Source organism: Notamacropus eugenii, chromosome 4 (assembly GCF_028372415.1).
Source record: "Notamacropus eugenii isolate mMacEug1 chromosome 4, mMacEug1.pri_v2, whole genome shotgun sequence".
Classification (NCBI taxonomy): Eukaryota; Metazoa; Chordata; class Mammalia; order Diprotodontia; family Macropodidae; genus Notamacropus; species Notamacropus eugenii.
In genome coordinates, this window is record NC_092875.1 from 214,264,297 (window position 1) to 214,285,108 (window position 20,812).

The following is a 20,812-nucleotide window of genomic DNA, read 5'->3' on the forward strand; positions in this document are numbered from 1 at the left end:
GGAGAGAGGAACTAGCTAATTGAGGACTTTAAATGTCAAACAAAGGATTTTGTATAGATACTGAAAATGATAGGGATGTATTGAAGTTTATTGAGTGATAGGATCACATATTTCAAACTGACTTTTAATTAAATTACTTTGGTGGCTAAACGGAAGGTGAACCCCAGTGACTAGAGACTTGGGATAAACAGACCAAAAAGCTTATATCTGTAATAACATAAGTATGAGGAGATGAGGACATGTGGACAAGTGTTAAGAGATCAGAGGAGAGTAGAGAGCCTATCTGAGAGCTACAAAAGTGTAATCAACAAGCTTTAGTAACAGTTATGTGTGGAGTTTATAGATAAGCCTGAAGTAGAAATTAGTAATGTTTTATTTGCATGTATGTATATGCATTGTGTGTGTGTGGGGGGGGGGTATGTTGTTTTGCCCTTGTGGACATAATAGAAATGCATAAATTTCAGATGATAATAAGTGATAGAGTTTAGGATACAGGATTATAACTCAAAAATATAGTTTTCCTTTGCATTTCAATTCAATAGATACACTTATCATTTAGGGTCCATAATATGATACAATAATAATTTATAAATATTTTGTATAGTAATTACACATTATTTATACATATTTTATATAACACATATCTCTTTTATTACTCAAATACAAAAAAATGTTAATTTTCAATTAAAACATGAATAATAGAATTGTTTATTGGTTAGAGAACTTAATAGGGAGTCAAGAAGATTTGCATTCTAGCAAACTCTCTGAGATTTTAAGTTATAGAGAAAATGCCTTAGTACATTGAGTTTCCTTAACAGGAAGGTATCCAGTACTTGTCCTTTCCCTGTCCTATTCATTTAAATTATTGAAACACTTTAACCTGTTCATTTTAAATGTTATTTCTACTGCTCCTTAAAGTTTATTGAGAGTTTTCCATTCTACCCCAAATTCTTGATCTTGGAATTTCAGTGATTTATTGTGTGAGTCATGTGAATGATGGCATGGGTAGCAATATATCGCTTGTTCATCTTGGAAAGAAGAAAATTTAGTTTGAAATCGTACCTCTCTATCACAGACTGTATGACCACTGGTAAGTAATTTAACTTCTCTGCACTTCAGACAATTCTATGATGCTATGCTACAGATAAATTAGTATCTGGTCTGATGTTGAGAATTCTCACCCTTGAAATTTCCATGTAGATGCTTGGTGGTTGAGCTCTTGGTAAAATGGAAAGAACATAGAAGTTTGAATCAGAAAATCTATGCTCTAGTTCTAGTGCTTTTACTAACTAAGGGCAGGAATTTAATCAATTTATGTCACTTCTCTTGTTCTTAGTTTGTTCATTTGCAAAATTAAATTAATTTTATTAGTAGTATTATTAAATTAATTAAAATTTATAATTTTACTACATATATGTATATATGAAATAGCTGTAGATCACTTCATTTATACATCAGAGAGATTATTGATAATGGAGAGTGTGGAAACATAATTGACTTAACTGTAAACTGAGTCCTGTATATACAGAACCAATATATATATATATAGAACAAGTTATACCAGTGAGTGATTATCCAGACACAGAGTATAATCATAGAATGCTTATCCACTCTCCCCACCTCAGACATTTTCAACTGCTTGTCTTGTGATTAGTCACAAGAGAATGATCATATCACTTGTTTTATATAAATTTTTCTATTGGGTTGATGGGTATGACAGTATAATCTTGGATTACTATGAAACTGCAGAAAATAAAAACTTCTTGATTGGCAAACAAAGGATAACCTGTCACCTTGGATACATTCCTATTTGTATCACAGGTATTATTAGTTCTCATACAGCTTGAATCTTTAAACTGGCAAAACGATAGGAGCCAAAATTAGTAGAAATTGATTAATTTGAAATGGAGAACAATAAATCCAAGGAAAATGTCAAACTTCAGTAGAAAACATAAGCATGTGGAAACTACTAACCTTCCCCTTCCTTCAAAAATCACATGGAAAGCAATATAGCATGAACAAGCAGAGGAGTTTCAGTGGTAGTGGTGAATGGAGAAGCTATACTGTCTAATGGGAAAGCTCTACTGTCTATACTGGGGAAGCTATTTATCTCAGAGAAAGCCCATGCTGTACACCTCTGTCTGTGAATCACCCTACCCCCAACCCCAAGTGAACAGAAGCCCTAAAAAATTCTTATATTTACTATTTTTTTCTTTAACTCATATAACCCATAAAAGGAATTTTACTCACTGTAGTCCATTGATAGTTTAAAAATGTTGGGAAATTTAAGCATGGAAAATCTAAACAACAACAATTAGTATTGTTCATGCCTTAAAAAAATACAAAAGAATAAAATTCATGTTGAGAACAGAATCCTCTTTTTATCAATGATTACTAGCAGAATTACTAACAAAATGAAATTAGGGGAAAGGAAATAATTATCATGATTGAAGACATTTGATCATACTCCCTGGTAAAGGATGCAATAAATACTAAGACAGAAAATCTGTAACTTGGCAGCAGATTATTTCCTGAAAAACAATAAAGGATTTTGAAGAACAAATCATGCTAGGACTATGTGCCTATTTCAGTTGTGTATTTATAAAACACACACACACACACACACACACACACACAATTTTGTGAAAAGGGAATGGAACAAAGACCGAAAGCACAATGTTTATTTTAGTAAAACACAATGCAAGATCTAGTGAAATTTTATTTGCAAACAAATTTTGAATTTGATTATGAATTAAAATTATTACTACATGAATGTAGAAAGAATACAAAATTATCTTACTCTACAAAGATGACATATAAGGGATGCCCAGCAGTGTTTATGAGGCTACCTAAGACCTGAAATAAATACAGAGAAGGTATTAGCATTAAAGGGGGACTTTGATTGGCTTCTTGTAGAAATTAAGATCTTAGGTAGAACCTGAAGGGAGACACAAAGACTTGGAAATATGAGGTAAAAATTCTATAGGGCACTGTCACTGAAAATTCTTAAAGTGTTGAGATTGAGTCTTCTGTGTAAATAACAACAAGACTGACAGTGCTGTTGGATCATGGGGTATGTGGTGATGACTAAGATACAGGAGACTAAAAAGTTAGGAATAGACCAGGTAATGAAAGGTATGATCAGACCTGTGCTTTAGGAAGATCAATTTGAGCTAAGTAGAGAATGGATTGAAATGCAGAGAGACTTTTGGAAAGCACATAAATCATCAGAAACACTGCTGCAATAGTTCTAGAGTAAAGCAAAGAGGATTTGCATTTCAGATGGCAGCATTGTCAGAGAAGAGAAAGGAGTATATATGGCAGATGATGTAATGATAAAATCTACAGATCTTGGCAACAGGTTGCATATAGTGGGTGAAAGAGAAAATTTGAAGATACCACCTACGTTGTTACAAATTCTCCCAACCACTTTATATGTTTTGTAAAACTACCTTCAAAATAGGTGCTGTTGATTGTATTTTTCTACTGTGTCCTCTGGAACCTCAATTCTATTGTTAGCAAACTGCCTGCCATGCCAAATCTGGGTTCTGCCTCTAAGGAATGCATAATTTAAGTATGGTTAGTTCCATGCACTTATGCCACCCTTGCCCCTGCAAATGCTGATGAGGAAACAGAATAATTTAATCAACAGTTTCTCTAGGATATTGGACTCATGTATCCACCACAACTACTTATCAAATGAGAACAAAGAAACTCTGGACTCTAGATTTTGTCTCTGCATGAACCGTGAAATTTGGGGTTTGATATGAACCAATCTCTCCTCCTCCTCATAATATATTTTATACTTCTTTTTACCATTCCCCTGGAAATTATATGGTTTAGTGTATCAAACTGGTAGAGAGCCAGAGGAGCTTAATTTTTTTGAAGATATAAGATTTCTATAATCACAATAAACTAAATTCTTTGGATTTTTATTATGAAACATGTTTAATGTTTTTAAAATTACCTTTTAAATAAATCTCAATTAATTATATTGGTATGAAGTAAGATTTAAAATTGGAAAAAAGGAAAGTTTTTACTAATGTCCTTACTCCAAGAGAAAAGCAAAGAGATGTAAAATTTTATTCACTAAAAGAGTGAAATGAGTATTAAAGTTATAATAATTTTCTTTTGTCTAGTATCTTCTTAAAATAACAAGGAACTTATCAATTCCAACTTCACCAACTCACAACCTCACCTATTCTTCTCTATCTCCAGGAATATTCAGTAGATATAATTAGACAAATAATGAACTTGGGTCTTTTATTCAACCAACCGTTTACCAACCAAAGGGAATTTTAGTGCTTATTATGTACCAGAAACTGGTTCATACAATACAAAAGTAGAGTTGTGGTTTGAGAGACAAATACAAAATAGTCTTTTCCCTCAAAGACCTTCCAATATTTTCAAGAAAACGACATATACACAAGCATGCAAATATGCAACCAATATGAGGTCATTAGTGCCAAAGGAGACTAGCAGCTAGAGAAAAGGTGTTGTATAGCAGTATGTACTGATACACGCACATACATACACATACATTTAGGCACCTGAAACAAAGGATTTTACAGTGGACAGAATTGAGACAGAGAGATTGTTATTTATTTAAAAATCCATGAGAAAAATAATGAGGATCTGAGTTGCTGTTTCTTCTGTGAAGGAAACAGGGTAGAGTAAAAGAGGTTGTAAAGGTGGAATGGATAAGTCTACATGAACTTGCTTGGAATTTATCAACCGCTCTTCGCTGATCCACTCTTAAAATTCATAGCTTCTTCTAGAGCTCAGCTTATAAATTGTCTACTCTGAGAAGCATTTCCTGATCACGTTAGTTGAGCTCTCTCTGTCTCTGTCTCTCTCTGTGTCTCTCTCTGTCTCTGTCTCTGTCTCTGTCTCTGTCTCTCTCTCTCTCTCTCTCTCTCACACACACACACACACACGCACTCTCACTCTGTCTCTGTCTCTCTCTTTCTCTGTCTCTCTCTCTCTGTCTCTCTCTGTCTCTCTCTCTCTCTCTCTCTTTCTCTCTCTCTCTCTCTCCCCTTTCCCTTTAAATTATCATTTCTATATTCATTGCTTCAATATTTTATTCTCCCAGTAGTAGGTAAACTCCTTGATGGCAGGGTCTTTTTCCCTTTTGTACTTTTGTCCCCAGCACCTAGCCCAATGTCTTGCAAATAGTAAGAATATAATCATTTTTTTTTTAATTTGGGTAGATGAACAAACAGACATGCAGACAAGGTACAGCTTTATACCTAGGTAACTAAATATATAAACTCATATCAAATACATAAAAAGATACATAGATAGATAGAAATAAAATATTCTTATTTAATCCTTTGCTTGGTTCTAGCATTTCCACTGTTACATGACAGACAAAGATAGAAAAGATCTGATAACCATTTCAGTCATCCTATGGGAGAGCTAGAATTGTTGTCTAAATTAGCTGAACATAAAAAGAAATGCTATAAAGTTCACTCTTCCAAATGTAATTTTACCGACAGTTTGATTATATTTATTCTTCATCAAAGAGCAGAGATAATTAATTACTTCCTGTTCTTAGTTCTTATATTCCCTGATTAAAGGGAAGAGAAAGAGAGAGAGAGAAGTAAAAGAAAAAGAATTAAAACTAGTATTTTATTTATTGGAAATTCATATATAGTGTTGATATTAACATATATATGTGTAGATATACATACATACATATCTATCTATATTTCATATGGATAACTAAGAAAAAAAATTGTGAAATGTAGAAGTAGTCATCATATATGGGAAGCTAGTTCTGCCATTGTATTAAGATATTTAAGATGATCTTAGCAAAAAATAATGATCTTTATTTTCTAATAATGCTTGCTGATTTTCCCTATATACTTCTGAATTTTCTCTTCTTTATGAACTTGAATATATCTGGAACAAGAAAGAACTTACATGGCCTGAGCATATATAGGAGAAAAAACTATCTAGGATTCTCTGTGAGCACTCATTGGATGAAGGGCTTTGAGAGCAATAATCTTCCTTAACTTGTATCCTTTGCAGCTTCAGAGCAGGATGCTATTTGTTTTATACAATAATCTGAAGGCAAGATATTAAGGATCATTACTCTATTGCCCAGGAGAACAGGCATAGATTTCCTATGCCCTTGATTTTCCTAAACCTCTCCAAGATTTCTGACTTTTCATATGTCACTACTCATGAGAACAAATCCTTAGAAAAGTCAGCCCTTTTGCTTTTTATCAGTTTTGATTTTTAAAAATGATAAAAGAAATCAATGCCTAAAATGTGGGTTGGGAGTTAAACATCAATGACTCTTGGATGTCCCTTACCAAGGGAACAATGTAGCTCTCTGTTATCTATAGTTTTAGATACAGAAACTAAAATTTAGAGATGTAAAATAATTTAACCACCATGACTCAAGTGTCTCAACTTTTTATCTGTGGTTCCAGATACAAATCAAGCAGCATACATGTATCAATAGAGTCCTAAAAGATCAGGACAGAGTTGTATGGTAATCAGTCACACGTACCATAGTTTCAGATCATAAAGTTTGAGATGAAAGATAACTTGGATGTTATGTATTACAAATCTCTCATTTAACAGATGTGGAAACTAAAGGAAGAGAGAATAATTTATTTACTGAAGATAATATAAGTAGCAAGGAGTCAAGCCAGGATTTTAATTCAAGTCTTCTTAACTCCAAGACCAGCATGAACACTTCAGGTCCTGCAAGTTTCTAATAGTTGAGAAAGGAGAATCATCTTGCCTACACCTTTTTGCCACCAAAGTTTGGGGAAAAAAAACACCTGACCTTCTAAAAGGATATTGTTTACAATTCTTTACATAAACCTGATTGATGATAGTATTTTTGTATTTGTTACCATTTAACAATCCAAGTGTCCCTTGTTTGGTAGATGATAAATATATACATTCCTCTGTGCTTGTCCTGGAAGACAGGTAGAATCAAGAGAAAATGTTTAGACAAAAGGGGATAGTCATGTAATCGGTAGTGTTTAGAGGTTTGGAATGGTTTGACAATGTTTCTCTCATGCTTTTTGACCTGTGTGAAGCATTTGTCACTGTTGGTCTCACATTTTTATGTATACCTTCTGTTTCCTAACTTCCTGCCTCACTGATATCTCCCTTTCGCTTTCTTTTTTTTTTGTATTTTACTTAGAATTTTATTTTCTTCAGTTACATGTAAAAACAAATTTGGATTATTTTTAAAAACTTCTGATTCAAAATTTTCTCCCTTCCTCCCTTCACCCCATTGAAAATACAAGCAGTTTGATATAGGTTATGTAAGTATAATCATGCAAAGCATTTCCATAAGAGTCATGTTGTAAAAGAAAACGTAGACCAAAGGAAAAAAACAACCACAAAACCTCAAGAAAAATAAAGTGAAAAAAAGTATGTTTCAATTTGTATTCAGACACTATCAGTTCTTTGTCAGGGAATGGATAGCATTTTTCATCATAATTCGTTCAGAGCTGTCTTGGATCATTGTATTACTGAAAATACTGAAGTCATTCACAGCATATCACACAACATTGCTGTTGCTTTATACACAGTACATTTCACTTGGCTTCAGCTCATGTATGTCTTTCCAGATTTTCTGGGAGCGTCCTGCTCATCATTTCTTATAGCATAATAGTATCTCAACATAACCATATACTACAATTTGCTCAGCCATTCCCCAATTGGGGGGTATCTCCTCTATTTCCAATTCTTTATTACAAGAAGAATTACCATAAATATTTTTGCACATATAAATCCTTTAACTTTTTTTCCTCTTTTGGGATATAGACCTAGTAGTGGCATTGCTAGATGAAAGGGATGCACAGTTTTGTAAGCCTTTGGACATTGTTCCAAATTGCTTGATGGAATCAGCACACAACTCCACCACCAGTACGTTAACATCTCATTTTTCCCATATTCTCTCCATTGTTTCTCATTTTCCTTTTCTGTCCTATTAGTCAGTATAATAGGTATGAGGTAGTAACTCAGAATTGTTTTAATTTGCTTTTCCACAATCAATAGTGAAGTAAAGCATTTTTCTCATTAGATATATATAGATTTGACTTTTTCATATGAAAAGTTCATATCTTTTGATCATTAATTTTTAAGAGAATGATTTAATTTTATAAATTTGACTCAATTGTCTGTACATTTGAAAAAATGAGGCCTAATCTCATTAAAACTTGCTTCAATTTTTTCCCCACAAGTACTATTCCTAACTGTACTTCCCTCCATCCAATCCCTCCCATTTGTGTTGTTCTCTCTTTCCTTTCACCCTATCCATCCTCAAAAATTTCACTTCAAATTTCCCTATCCCACAATGTGCCCTCCCTTTCATCATCATCCCTCTCATGACCTTCCCCTCTTATTTTCTTGTAGGATAAGATATGCCCTGGAATATGACTACAATATTTCTGAGTTTTCATTTTTGGATCTCTTTCAAGTGGATTCAAGTGGATCAGTGGATTCTTTCAATTTCTATTTTGCCCTCTGACTTTAGAATATCAGGAAAGTATTCTTTGATAATTTCTTGAACGTTGATATGTAGACTTTTTTCCATATAATTCAGGTAATCCAATAATTGCTAAATTATCACTCCTGAATTTATATCCCAGATCAGTTGATTTTCCAGTGAGATATTTCACATTGTGTTTTATTTTTTAAATTATTTTGGTTTTTTTTTTTGCTTCTTGATTTCTCATAAAGTCATTAATTTCCATTTGCTCAGTTTTAATTTGTAAGAAATTATTTTCTTCAATGAGTTTTTGTGCCACCTGCTTCGTTTGGCAAATTCTGTTTATTAAGGATTTTTTTCTTCAGTGAAAGGTTGTGCCTCATTTTCTATTTAGCTAGTTCTGCTTTTTAATGCATTTTTCTCCTTATTTGCTTTTTGTACTTTTACCATTTGTTCTAGTCTGTTTTTAAGGTGTTATTTTCTTCAGTGTTTTTTATTTTGCGTGTGTGTGTGTGTGTGTGTGTGTGCATGTGTGTGCCTCCTTTACCTAGATGTTGACTTGTTTTTAATTATTTTCTTGCATCACTCTTGTTTCTCTTCCCAGTTTTTCCTGTACCTCTCTTTGATTTTCAAAATCATTTTTGAATTCTTCCATGGCCAGATACCAATTCATATTTTTCTTGGAAGATTTGTATGTAGGAGCTTTGACTTTTTATCTTCTACTGAGCATGTGTTTTCATCTTCTTTGTAACAATAGTGCCTTTCTATGATCATAAGGTTTTCCCTGAGCATTCTATCTGTTCTCTGTCTTGGCAAGCTCATCAATATTCATGGGCATTCCTTATTTAGATAACTTCTAAATCTATTTATCTGTGCTGTTAGACTTCTGAGTTTCAGTGCAACTCCTTCAACCTCCTGCTAAATATTTCTATCTGGTTTTATCATAAGCATCTGAAATTCAACAGATCCAAAATTGAAATCATATATTGACCCTAAACGAACTTCTCTGAATTTTTATTCTTTATGTTGAAACTACTATTCCTAGAATCACTAGGCTTTTCAGTCTTATATTCTTCCTTAACTCCTTACTTTCTCATGTCTACTCAGGTGCTAAGATGCATGTTTCACACCTGTCTCCTCAATAATCACAATACACCTACCTCAAATGAGGTCATCATTACCTTTTATCTGGATTATTGTATTAACTTCCTAAATACTCATCATACCTCTGTCCTCTCCCTCCTACCAATCTATGCCTCACAAACCTTTCAAACTTGAAATTTCTAAAGGCCTTATTACCAGCTTGCTTAAGAAGTATCAGTAATTCCTCATTGTGTTTAAGGTAAGATATGAACTCTTTTCTAAAACATTAAGCCCTTCTGAAATGTAAATCATAATCTGTTTTCAGCCTGTCTTTCTGGATTCATTATACATTTCTTCTCACAAATTCTATTTCAAGAGGTGGAGCCAAGATGACAAAGAAAAGGCAAGAAGTTGCCTTAGTTCTCCCTAATTTCCTTCAAATCAACTTAAAATCATGCATAAAAATGAATTCTGGAGCAGTAGAACAAACAAAAGGATGGAATGAAAAAAATTTCCAGGCTAAGATAACTTAGAAGGATTAAAGGAAAGGTCTGTTTCATTTGCGTTGAAGGGGAGTGCATTCAAGCACAGGCATCATCTGGTCATGCCAGTAGGAGGTCTCTAGACCAAACACATATAAGCAACCAAGGGACCAGGATCCTGCTCCACAGGCCAGCAACACAAAGGGCCAAATGTGAGGCTTCCAGCTCTGGCACACCAGGTTAGTTGCCAAGTATGGCAAGCCCAGAAAGCCCAGAGAATTTGACTAGATCAGACTGGATGACCTCAACATAAGAGGTAAACTACTAGCCTTGGAAGCCCCAGTGCAGAAAGAAACTAACCATAACTGCATTTGCTGGTTTAACCAATTCATTGTCAATTTCCTGAAATTTGGAAGGAAAGTGGCCATATTGATGGATTTAGAAGTTTTGCAATCTGCTGATGAAGTTGGAGGAGAGATTGACATTCCAGTGCCCTACAAGAGCAGCACCACTAGGACCACTTCCAGGGCCAGGGCCAGCAGCTAATCCAGTAGTCACCAAGCAATAGCAAAAGAATGGGAGTTCAGGACTGAGTTCCATGGCACCTAACAGCTATGGTTTTTCAAAGACATTTGGTGAAGTTGTAAGCACTAACGTGAGAACTGCTGGAGGATTCCAGTTGAAAGTCATGCCTATGACCAGTCTGAACACATACAAGTCAAACTGGACTATTTCTGTTTCTGTTACTAATAAAAATCAGATCCATACATGGAAGAACTCCCAAGGGGAAGGAAAGCTTTTCTCTATAGAAATGGTTGATGAAAATAGTGAGATCAGAGCTACTGCTTTCTACTAACAAGTAGACAGGCTCTTTCCCCATATTGATGTGAACAGCATGTATTACTTCTCCAAAGGCAACGTGAAGATTGCTAATTAAGAATTCATAGCTGTTAAGAATGACTATGTAATGACCTTCAAAAATAAGACCTTGGTTGTGCTTTGTGAAGATGCTCATCACATACCTACAGTTGAGTTCTACTTAATGGTGATTGGTGACCTGGAGAACAAGGATAAAGACTCACTTGTAGACACAATTGGAATCTGTAAGAACTTCTGTGAAGATGTCAGCAAAGTTTTTGTGAAGTCTTCAAGCAGAGAAATTCCTAAGAGGAACATCCATTTGACAGACCTGTTAGGGAGGGTGGTGGCAACAGCTCTGTGGGGAGAAGATGCCAACAGATTCAATGGTTCTTGACATCCTGTGTTGCCCATCAAAGAAGCCCAAGTCTGATTTATTTTGGGGTGGAGCTTCTCTGTGCTATCCTCAAGCACTGTCCTTCTGAATCCTGATATTTCAGAGGACTTTAAAGAACGTGGATGGATTGACTCAGAAGGATAGACCTTAGAAGTTGTTGCGATCACTGGTGTCAGGGAGAGAGTAATGTTAATTGGAAAAGTTTGTATGACATTAAGTCTGAGAACCTGGGACAAGGTGAAATGGTGGGTTATTTTAGTTGCATGACAAGTGTGGTGTACCTTCACAAGGAGAACTATATATGTATCAGGCTTGACTTCCTCAAGATTGCAATAAGAAAGTGATAGGTCATCATTCTACTGATCTACTGATATGAAAAGTCTAAGTGTGAGTGTGAATTTACCAGTTTCAAGTACTGAATGATTCTGGTGGTCAATATTCCAGATTTCCAGGACAATCAGTGGGTGACTTGTTTCCAGGAATCTGCAGAGGCTGTCCTTGGACAAAACACTGCATATCTTGGGGAGTTAAAAGACAAGAATGAGCAGATATTCGAAGAAGTCTTCCAGAATGCCAACTTTCATTACTACACATTTAAGATTAGAATCAAATTGAGACTTACAATGATGAGTCTTACGTCAAAGCCCATGCAGTAGAAGTGAAGCCTATGGACTATAGAGAGCTCGGCAAGAGGCTTACAATGAACATCAGGAAGAAGGCTGCTATAAAAATTTGAAGAGAATTTTGCCAATTGGCTGGAAGTTTGAAAGTGCCCAAAACAATCAAAGAGTTGCCATGAAGTTGATCTCTCTCCATGGGACAATTAACAATTAACTTTTAGCTACATGGGGCAGAGCTGTCCTTTATGATGGACTAAGCAATTTCCTTCATTGAGTGAACCTGCAAATCCCTTGGTAGGTAAAGAGGTGCATCCATAGATCTTCTGTCCCTTAAAGGTCAGATCTCCAGGACCAGTCTCAGATGGTGTCATACCAGTTGTCACTGCCATTAGCTCCAGGCATTTGTCTTTAGGTAGGAGACCTGTTCAAAGTAATTAGCCCTAAATCTGCAGACAGTCAAATAAATAGTATACCTGAGGTTTCATTTCTCTAATTGGTGATATATCTGGTACTTTCTGGGGAAGGAATTGGAAAAGCAGTGCTATGAAATAGTCTGAGAAAATCCAAGTATTTTCACAAGTGCTTACTCCTAAAATTAAAAGTTTTCCCCTTCCTAGAGGTTCCATGGCACTGTTAATGCCTAGAATGACAAAATGGTAGAATTATTAATAAAAGAGGTATTTCTTATATCTGAGGAATATCCTTTGTTCAGGGTTTAATAGACTGAGTAACTTAGGTCTGATATTAATCAAAATTGTCTCTTCAGAGGAAGGCTGATAAGCACTGGCTTACTGCCCCCTAGAGAAATCTAAGCAACTACAAAGTACTCCAATTAACATCACATTTTGAATTGATGATTGTGCAGGTTTCCTATGTATGTGTAGGTGTGTATATATATATATATATATATATATATATATATATATATATATATATATATATATATATATATATACATACATATATATATATATGTATGTATATATATACATACATATACGTATATAAGTATATATATATACATACATATACGTATATAAGTGTATATATATATATATATATATATATATATATATATATACTGAGAGAGAGAGAGACAGAGAGACAGAGACAGAGAGAGACAGAGAGAGAGAGAGAGAGAGAGAGAGAGAGAGAGAGAGAGAGCATTATAGGTATGGGTGTTTGCTTGTGTAAATGCCTTTATTAGGAACATTGAAGCAGTCAGTATAACCGGACTATAGAATACATATGTTGGAAGAGGGAATGTAACATATAAGATGACTTGAAAAGTGGAAAGAGTAGATTCTAAAGAGTTTTGAACATCAAATGGAAGATTTTATGTTTTAATCATGGAGGTAAATTAAAGCTCTTGGAGTTTATTGAGTGTGTGTGGACATGTAGAGTGAAGGACACATTGAAGTATTGAGAGACTTGTAGGAGGAAGATTCTTTAGTATGGCTTTGAGATGGGAGAAAGTATTGTCTGTTTCTTTGTCTCTGCTTCCAATCTCACATGTCAGCAATCTCACTCCTTCACTCTCCTCTGGGTAGTTTTACTCCACTAAACCCCATGGGAACATAGGTGGACAATTTGAGAACACAAGGGAAAAAGACTTCGATCTCAGAAGGTACTATTTACTCACAAGGATATATAGGTGGGAAAAAGTCCCACCCTAGTTAGGTCTCTGTTTTACAACTAATCCTGTCTTGTTCATTCTTACTGCCACTTATATAGTTCAAAATTTTGCACTGTGTACCTGGACAATTGTTATCTGTTTCTCACTTCTTACTCATTCAATTCATCCTGCAACATCAAAGCAAAAGGTGAGTGTTTGAGAGTTAAAAAAAAAAAAAAAAGAAAAGAAAAGAAAGAAAGAAATCTCTAACTACCTATGCAGGATTTTAGTCTGCAGATTGTTTTCCTTCTGATTTCGATATTTGAATAGTTTCCTCAATAAACCAGACAAAAGAGGGCTGAAAAGTATTTGTTCCAAACTTTAGAAAGTGATATGAGCAACACAGATTGAACCAAAGAACATGCAATTTTGATAGATGGTATAAGTCAATTTATCCCTTACTTTCAATTCTTTGGAAAGGGATTGTGGAAGAAATACTATTAATTGTTGAAGATTGATCAGCTAGTCTGGGAAATGTCTTACAAGGAAATGCTATCATAATGCCAAAAATAACACATTCATAATGTCATTTTCACAAATTCTCTTACAATCTCAATGGGTATTTCTAGGTCTCTTATTACATCTCTGCACATAAAAGATTTACAAGCCATGTGGAAATCATATTGGGAAATTTTCTAGTATAAATAGCATTTTTAGCATGTTGTTTTTTAAGACTGCATTAAGAACAGTATTGTATTAGCTTAAAACAACAATAATGAATACAATGCAAATATTATTTGTTAAATGAGCATTAAACATTTCATATTGCATTAACAGTATGTTAAGCATACTATAGTATAATAGTAATACAATATGATAGTTGGTATTCATGCTGTTGTCCACATTTACATGCACTTTTAAGGAAAAAAAAAGCTTTATGAATCATATGCTAAAAACTTAGTGCTGTTAAAACACAAGGTGTCCCAAAAGTCTTAGTGAAGTTAACATCCACTAAGACTTTTGGGACATACTGTATTTTACACTGTTGTATATACTATATATTTTTATGAAATCTTTCCCCCATTAGAGTGTAACCTCCTTACATGGATATTAATTGCTTTTCTTTGTATCCATAAAAGCTTGACACAGTGCCTGGTGCATAATAGGTGCTTAATGAATTCTAATTGGCTGACAAAGTCAGTCCTCAATAAACATTCAGGTTGTTTTAGGGGATTTCATACTGAATGGATATAAAATAACTCAATTGTGCCTTAAGGGTTGTGAAGTCCCTTGAGGGCTCAGGTATCCCTTGCATTCTCAATGGTTACAATACTGGATTGTACTGAGTAAAACTCTCCCAATTAGAGCAAATATTATTGTTCATTCAAGGTTTAATAAAAGCACCCTTTTATAGCTCCAAATTCATTTAATCTCTTCTCTCATTCTTTGTCTTTCCTTAGATTAAGTTTTCTGGGATCCTTAAAGTTTCTAATGAGTGACAAAAATCCTTTTTTTTTCTTCCTGATTCATTTTGACATCCAAGTCATCCTCCTCTCTGCATAACTCTTATTTCATTTATGATAGCAACTTTATTGAAAAACTTCCTATAATGCAGGTTATTTACTCTTGCGTAATTATTCACTTAATTGTGCTTAGAATAAATTGACAATGAATTCATTGTGAACTGACACATTACAGATCTGCACTTGCTGTGATTTTTTCCACTCACCTTAAACTTCACAGCCTGGGAGAAATTGTGATGGGGTCAGATATTTGTGATGACTTCATCACATCATTAATTTATTCTGTTCTTTTTTTATTAAATCACCACATTTTGATTAATTAGGAGAGTTTGGCACCCCTTAGAAGGTATTTGGCGTGTCATAATTTTCCAATAAAATAAACTGAAATGAAATGTGCCCAAATGCTTGATAGCTAATTGGGGCAGCTGATGAGCATCAGCTTAGAAGCTGCAGATTATTGTATTTGTTTTTTCTTACAAGGTATTTGTTATCAAAAGATTTATTTGTTACTGTCAAGTAGAGCCCTTGTGATTGAAAAATATTGTTCATGGCTTTGCCTCAGAAAATTGTGAGTTCCATACATAAGAATGTTACATAATCCTTTTCTTCTAAAGAACTTTGCAAGATATAATTATCTGACTCTATGGTATAGCAAGAATTCTCAGTGTAGGAAAACAGATTGCATGTTACCATTTGGGCAGCAATGAAAAACTGAAGCTAAATTTCTACCTTGATGAAACGTAAATGACTAGAAGAACTGAGTATGGAACAAATGTTTCCCAATATTAGTTCTAATCTCAGTTAAAAAGAGTGATATAATCAATTAAACATTAAAAACCCTTTTCTACATGTGCACATTTTATACTAGGTATGGATGATACAATGGCAACCAAAGCATTTGTTTCTCTCAAGAAATTTATTGTAAAAGAAAAAACAACATTTACCCATATAAGAAAAAATGAATTACATATTTAGTGATTGGGTGGGAATTGGGAAAATATCATGGCATAGATATTGAGCTAAATTTAGAATAAAACTATAGATTCTAAAGGACAGATGGAAGCAATGAGGATATGAATCAAGGATAGCACAGGGTCAAGAAATGCAATATTGTGTTTTGGAAGGAAGCAGTAATAATACCAACCTAGATTAATTGTAGAGTATGTGATTGGGAGCAATATGTCATTAGACTGGGAAAAGAAGGCTGGAGCTAGATTGTGAAGGACATTAAATGTCAAACAGAAAAGATTATATTTTATATGAGAGACAAGGAGGAACATTAGGCATTTTTGATAAGGATGGTGATCTGGTGTTTTTGAAGTTATGAGAAGGATGGATTGAAGAAGGGAGAGGTTTGAGGCAGGGAGACTATTTAGGAGGTTACTGCAATAATTCATTTAAAAGGGAAGAGGGCCTGCTAGGATGATGGTAATGTGAGAGAAAGGGTTAGATGTAGAAAATATTTCGAAGGCACAATTATTGAAATTTGACAAATGACAAAGGTAACAGAATTAGAGAATGAGAAATGGTGGTTGTTGGGGAGGGTTGACTTAAAAATTTGGATGATCTGCAAAACTTGGATTAGGAGAATAAGAGGGATAAATGGGAATTTATTACCTTTGTATTAGGAGGTCCATCCTCCACACTCCTTTAAATTGTAGAGATCAGTGTGTTATGTTTCAAATATTAGGTTTAGAAACAAAAAAGTTTGTTTTAGTGACCCTTATTATGTGTAAATTTTTGTAGAAATATTACTTCTATTACTACTACTATGATTTATTATTAGTATTACTTTACTATTCAAAAACTTATGATAGGTCTTAAAGTGGAACTTCAAGAAAAAAAGCTCCTCATATTATCCACCCTTTTTGTCCTTTAAAGCTATGAAAGGAAATCTGAAAGCTCCTCTCCTGTTAATAGTCAACAAGCGAGGTGTATGTGACAAAATATAGAATGGAATTTTTGTATACCAAGTATGAAGAGTTAGAGTTTTGCTTGAGTACCTACAGAGTAAAGGCAGATATAAGGCACTATGGATAGAGAGGTTGCTTGGAAGTCAGGAAGACCTGCGTTCAATTCCTACTTCAAACAATGACTGTATATGTGATTTGGGAAATCATTTATGTACCTCTGCTTCAGTTTGCTCTTCTGTAAAATGGGGAAAATGCCATATAGTTCATAGGGTTATTGTAAAGATTAAATAAGATGACATTTGTAAAGGCAATTTACATATAAACTTTAAGAAGCTATAAAATGCTTGCTCTTATTAATATTATCATTACTATCATTGCTACTTTGTAAAAGCTGAAGAAATAGTAATTTTGAGTCATTATGCATATCATTTTGTAATAGAGATACATTTGGTCCTAGAATTAGATGAAGACCAGTGTTTTATGGTGCTACTTCAAATTCTAAAAGTGATAATGCATTAGGACTATAATAACAAAGAAATTTAGATGTCTGATTGGCACAGTTATTGATATTGTTGGCAGAAGGGAAAGTGAAAACTCTATTGAGGAGGGGAGGGGAGACAGGAGAACTGAAAGCACAAAGAGTGGGAAAGAGGATGGAGGGAAAGACACTGATTATAATCCTAAGTGTGAATGTGAATAGAATGAACTCTGCCATAAAATGGAGGTGGATAGCAGAATAGATTAAAAGTCGTAATCCAAGAATATGCTGTTCACAAGAAACACATTTGAAATGGGAAGATACACACAGGGTAAAGGTAAAAGGTTGGAACAGAATATATTGTGCCTCAGCTCATGTAAGAAAAGAAGGGGCAGCAATCCTAATCTCAGACAAAGCAAAAGCAGAAATAGATTTAATCAAAAGAGATGAGGATGGAAACTATATCCTGCTAAAAGGCATCATAGACAATGAAGCAATATCATTACTAAACATGTATACCCTAAGTGGTATAACATTCAGATTCTTAGAGGAGAGGTTGAGAGAGTTGTTGGAAGAAACAGAGAACAAAACTATACTAGTGGGAAACCTCAACCTTTCCGTCTCCGAACTTGATAAATCTAACCTTAAAATAAACAAGAAAGAAGTTAAGGAGGTGAGTAAAAATCTGGATAAGATAGGTATGATAGATCTCTGGAGAAAACCTACCAAATCATATGGGATACTACAAAAATAATTGTTAGGAGAACTTTTATATCTTTGAATGCCTTCATGAATAAAACAGAGAAAGAGGAGATCAATGACTTGGGCATGCAGCTGAAAAAGCTAGAAAAAGGACAAATTGAAAATCCTCAAGTAAATACCAAATTAGAAATACTGATAACCAATGAAATTAAGAAAATATTGAACTAATAAATAAAACTAATAGTTGATTTTATGAAAAAACTAATAAAAGTGACAAGCCTTTAGTCAATTTGATTAAATAAAAGAAAGAAGAAAACAAAATTACCAATATCAAAAATGAAAGGGGTGAACTCACCTCCAATGAATAGGAAATTAAAACAATAATAAGAAATTACTTTGCCCAACTTTATGCCCATAAATTTGACAATCTAAATGAGAAGGATGAGTATTTTAAAAAATATAAATTGCCCAGATTAACAGAAGAGGACGTTGAATACTTAAACAACCCCATCTCAGAAAAAGAAATTGAACAAGCCATCAATGAACTTCCTGGGAAAAAAATCTCCAAGGCCAGATGGATTAACTAGTGAATTCTATGAAACACTTAAAGAATAATTAATTCTAGCATTATATAGATTTTTGGGAAAATTGGGGAAGAAGAAACACTCCAGAATTCTTTCTATGATACATATATGGTTTAGATACCTAAACCAGGAAGAGACAAAACAGAGAAAAAAAATTATAGACCAATTTCTCTAATGAATATAAATGCAAAAATTTTAAATAAGATTTTAGCAAAAAGAATACAGCAACTTGTCACAAGAATAATACATTATGATTTGGTAGGATTCATATTAGGAATTTAGAACTGGTTCAGGGGGGCGGAGCCAAGATGGTGGAGTGAAAGCAACGACTCACCTAAGCTCCTGGACAAACTCCTCTGGATATCATTGAAAGGAGAATCTGACCAGACTTTGGAGGTGTAGAATTCAGTGGGTGACAGACTTTGAAAGATTCGGAGCCCAGGTTGGACTGGAAGGTCCACGGGAAGGATCTGTTCCGCGGGGGTAAGCCCCCAGCGCACAGCGCAGTGCGGTCAGAGCAGCAGGGTGGAAGGGACCTGAGAAGCCCGAGAGTGGCGGGCGAAACCAGCAGAGCAGGAGACAAGCCAAACTGACCCGGTGAGAGCTGCTGAGGGCCAGATATCAGTGCAGCAGCCCTTGAAACCTTCAGCCTGAAGACTAAACTTCGGTAAGTCACCTACTTGAACTTCCGGGAGCTAGGATGGCGGAGTGATCAGTAAATGCTCTCTCTTCACCCCTGATGACCATGAAAGAACCATAAAATACTTCCCCAGATAAATCCTGGATCAGCGGGAACAGCAGAAGGGGGCAAATAGTCTCATAACACCAGAGGCTAGAAAAATAGCAAAGGGGGATTCTTCCTACTGTGGCGGAGGCGATCTGGAAGGACAGATGACCCAGGGCAGAGAAAATTCGAACTGAGACCCAGGCAAGCCTCAGCGCTGGGAGACGAGCCCCAGGAGGGGCAGGAACACGCATTTGCATCTAGGCGTGCCCCAGCCCTTCAGGGGAAAAGGGAAGACAATAGGGAAGCTGGGATCACCATCCCCTGACCTTGCCTTTGCCTCAGGTCAGCTGAGGAGATCTCCTGAGACCAGACCACCCCTCCCACACACCTAACAAGCTAACCTCAGGGTTGATCTGGGAAACAAAAAACAAAAGCCTGCTTTTAGCCTAGACACACATCAGCTCAACTTAAAGATCTGTACCTTCTGACTGAAAGAACCAAAAGCTACAACACTCAGCCAACATCATGAATTGGAAAAAGCAGACGAAAAGTGAAAAAACCATAGAATCTTTCTATGGGGATAAGGACCAAAACACAAACACCAAAGAGGTCAGAGCTGAGACTGTACGTCCATCTGAAACCTCAGAAGGGACTATGAATTTCTCGCAAGCACAACTAGATTACCTGGAACATCTGAAGAAGAAAATAAAAGAAAAACTGGCCAATGATTTTAAAATTATAAAAAAAGAATTCACTGATGAGAACATCACTCTGAAAAGGAAAATTGAACAAATGGAAAAGGAAGTTCAAAAATTAACTGGAGAGAATAATTCCCTAAAAGGAAGAGTTAATCAAACGGAAAAGGAAACCCAAAACCTAATTGGGAAAATTGATCAGATGGAAAAGGAAACACAAAACCTAACTGGGAAAATTGGTCGAATGGAAAAAGAAGTACAAAAATTAAATGGAGAAAATAGCTCCTTAAAGGGAAAAATTGGTCAGATGGAAAAGGAGATGCAAAAGTTAACTGAAGAAAACAATACGATGAAGATTAGAATTGGGCAAGTAGAAACTAATGACTCAATGAGGCAACAAGAATCAGTCAAACAAAATCTAAAGAATGAAAAGATAGAAGAAAATGTAAAATATTTAATTGGAAAAACAACTGACCTGGAAAATAGATCCAGGAGAGAAAATTTAAGAATTATTGGCCTGCCAGAAACCCATGATGAAGAAAAGAGTCTGGACAATATCTTTCAGGAAATCATCAAGGAAAACTGCCCAGAAGTACTAGACACCGAGGGCAAAATAGTCATCGAAAGAATCCACCGTTCCCCTCCCAAAAGGGATCCCAAACTCAAAA

The 20,812-nt window shown here is 35.0% G+C and overlaps 1 pseudogene; it reads left to right on the forward strand.

Moving 5' to 3' along the window:
• Window positions 1-996: 996 nt before the first annotated feature.
• LOC140502424 (replication protein A 70 kDa DNA-binding subunit-like) lies at window positions 997-12,023 on the forward strand (annotated as a pseudogene).
• The last annotated feature ends 8,789 nt before the right edge of the window (window positions 12,024-20,812 follow it).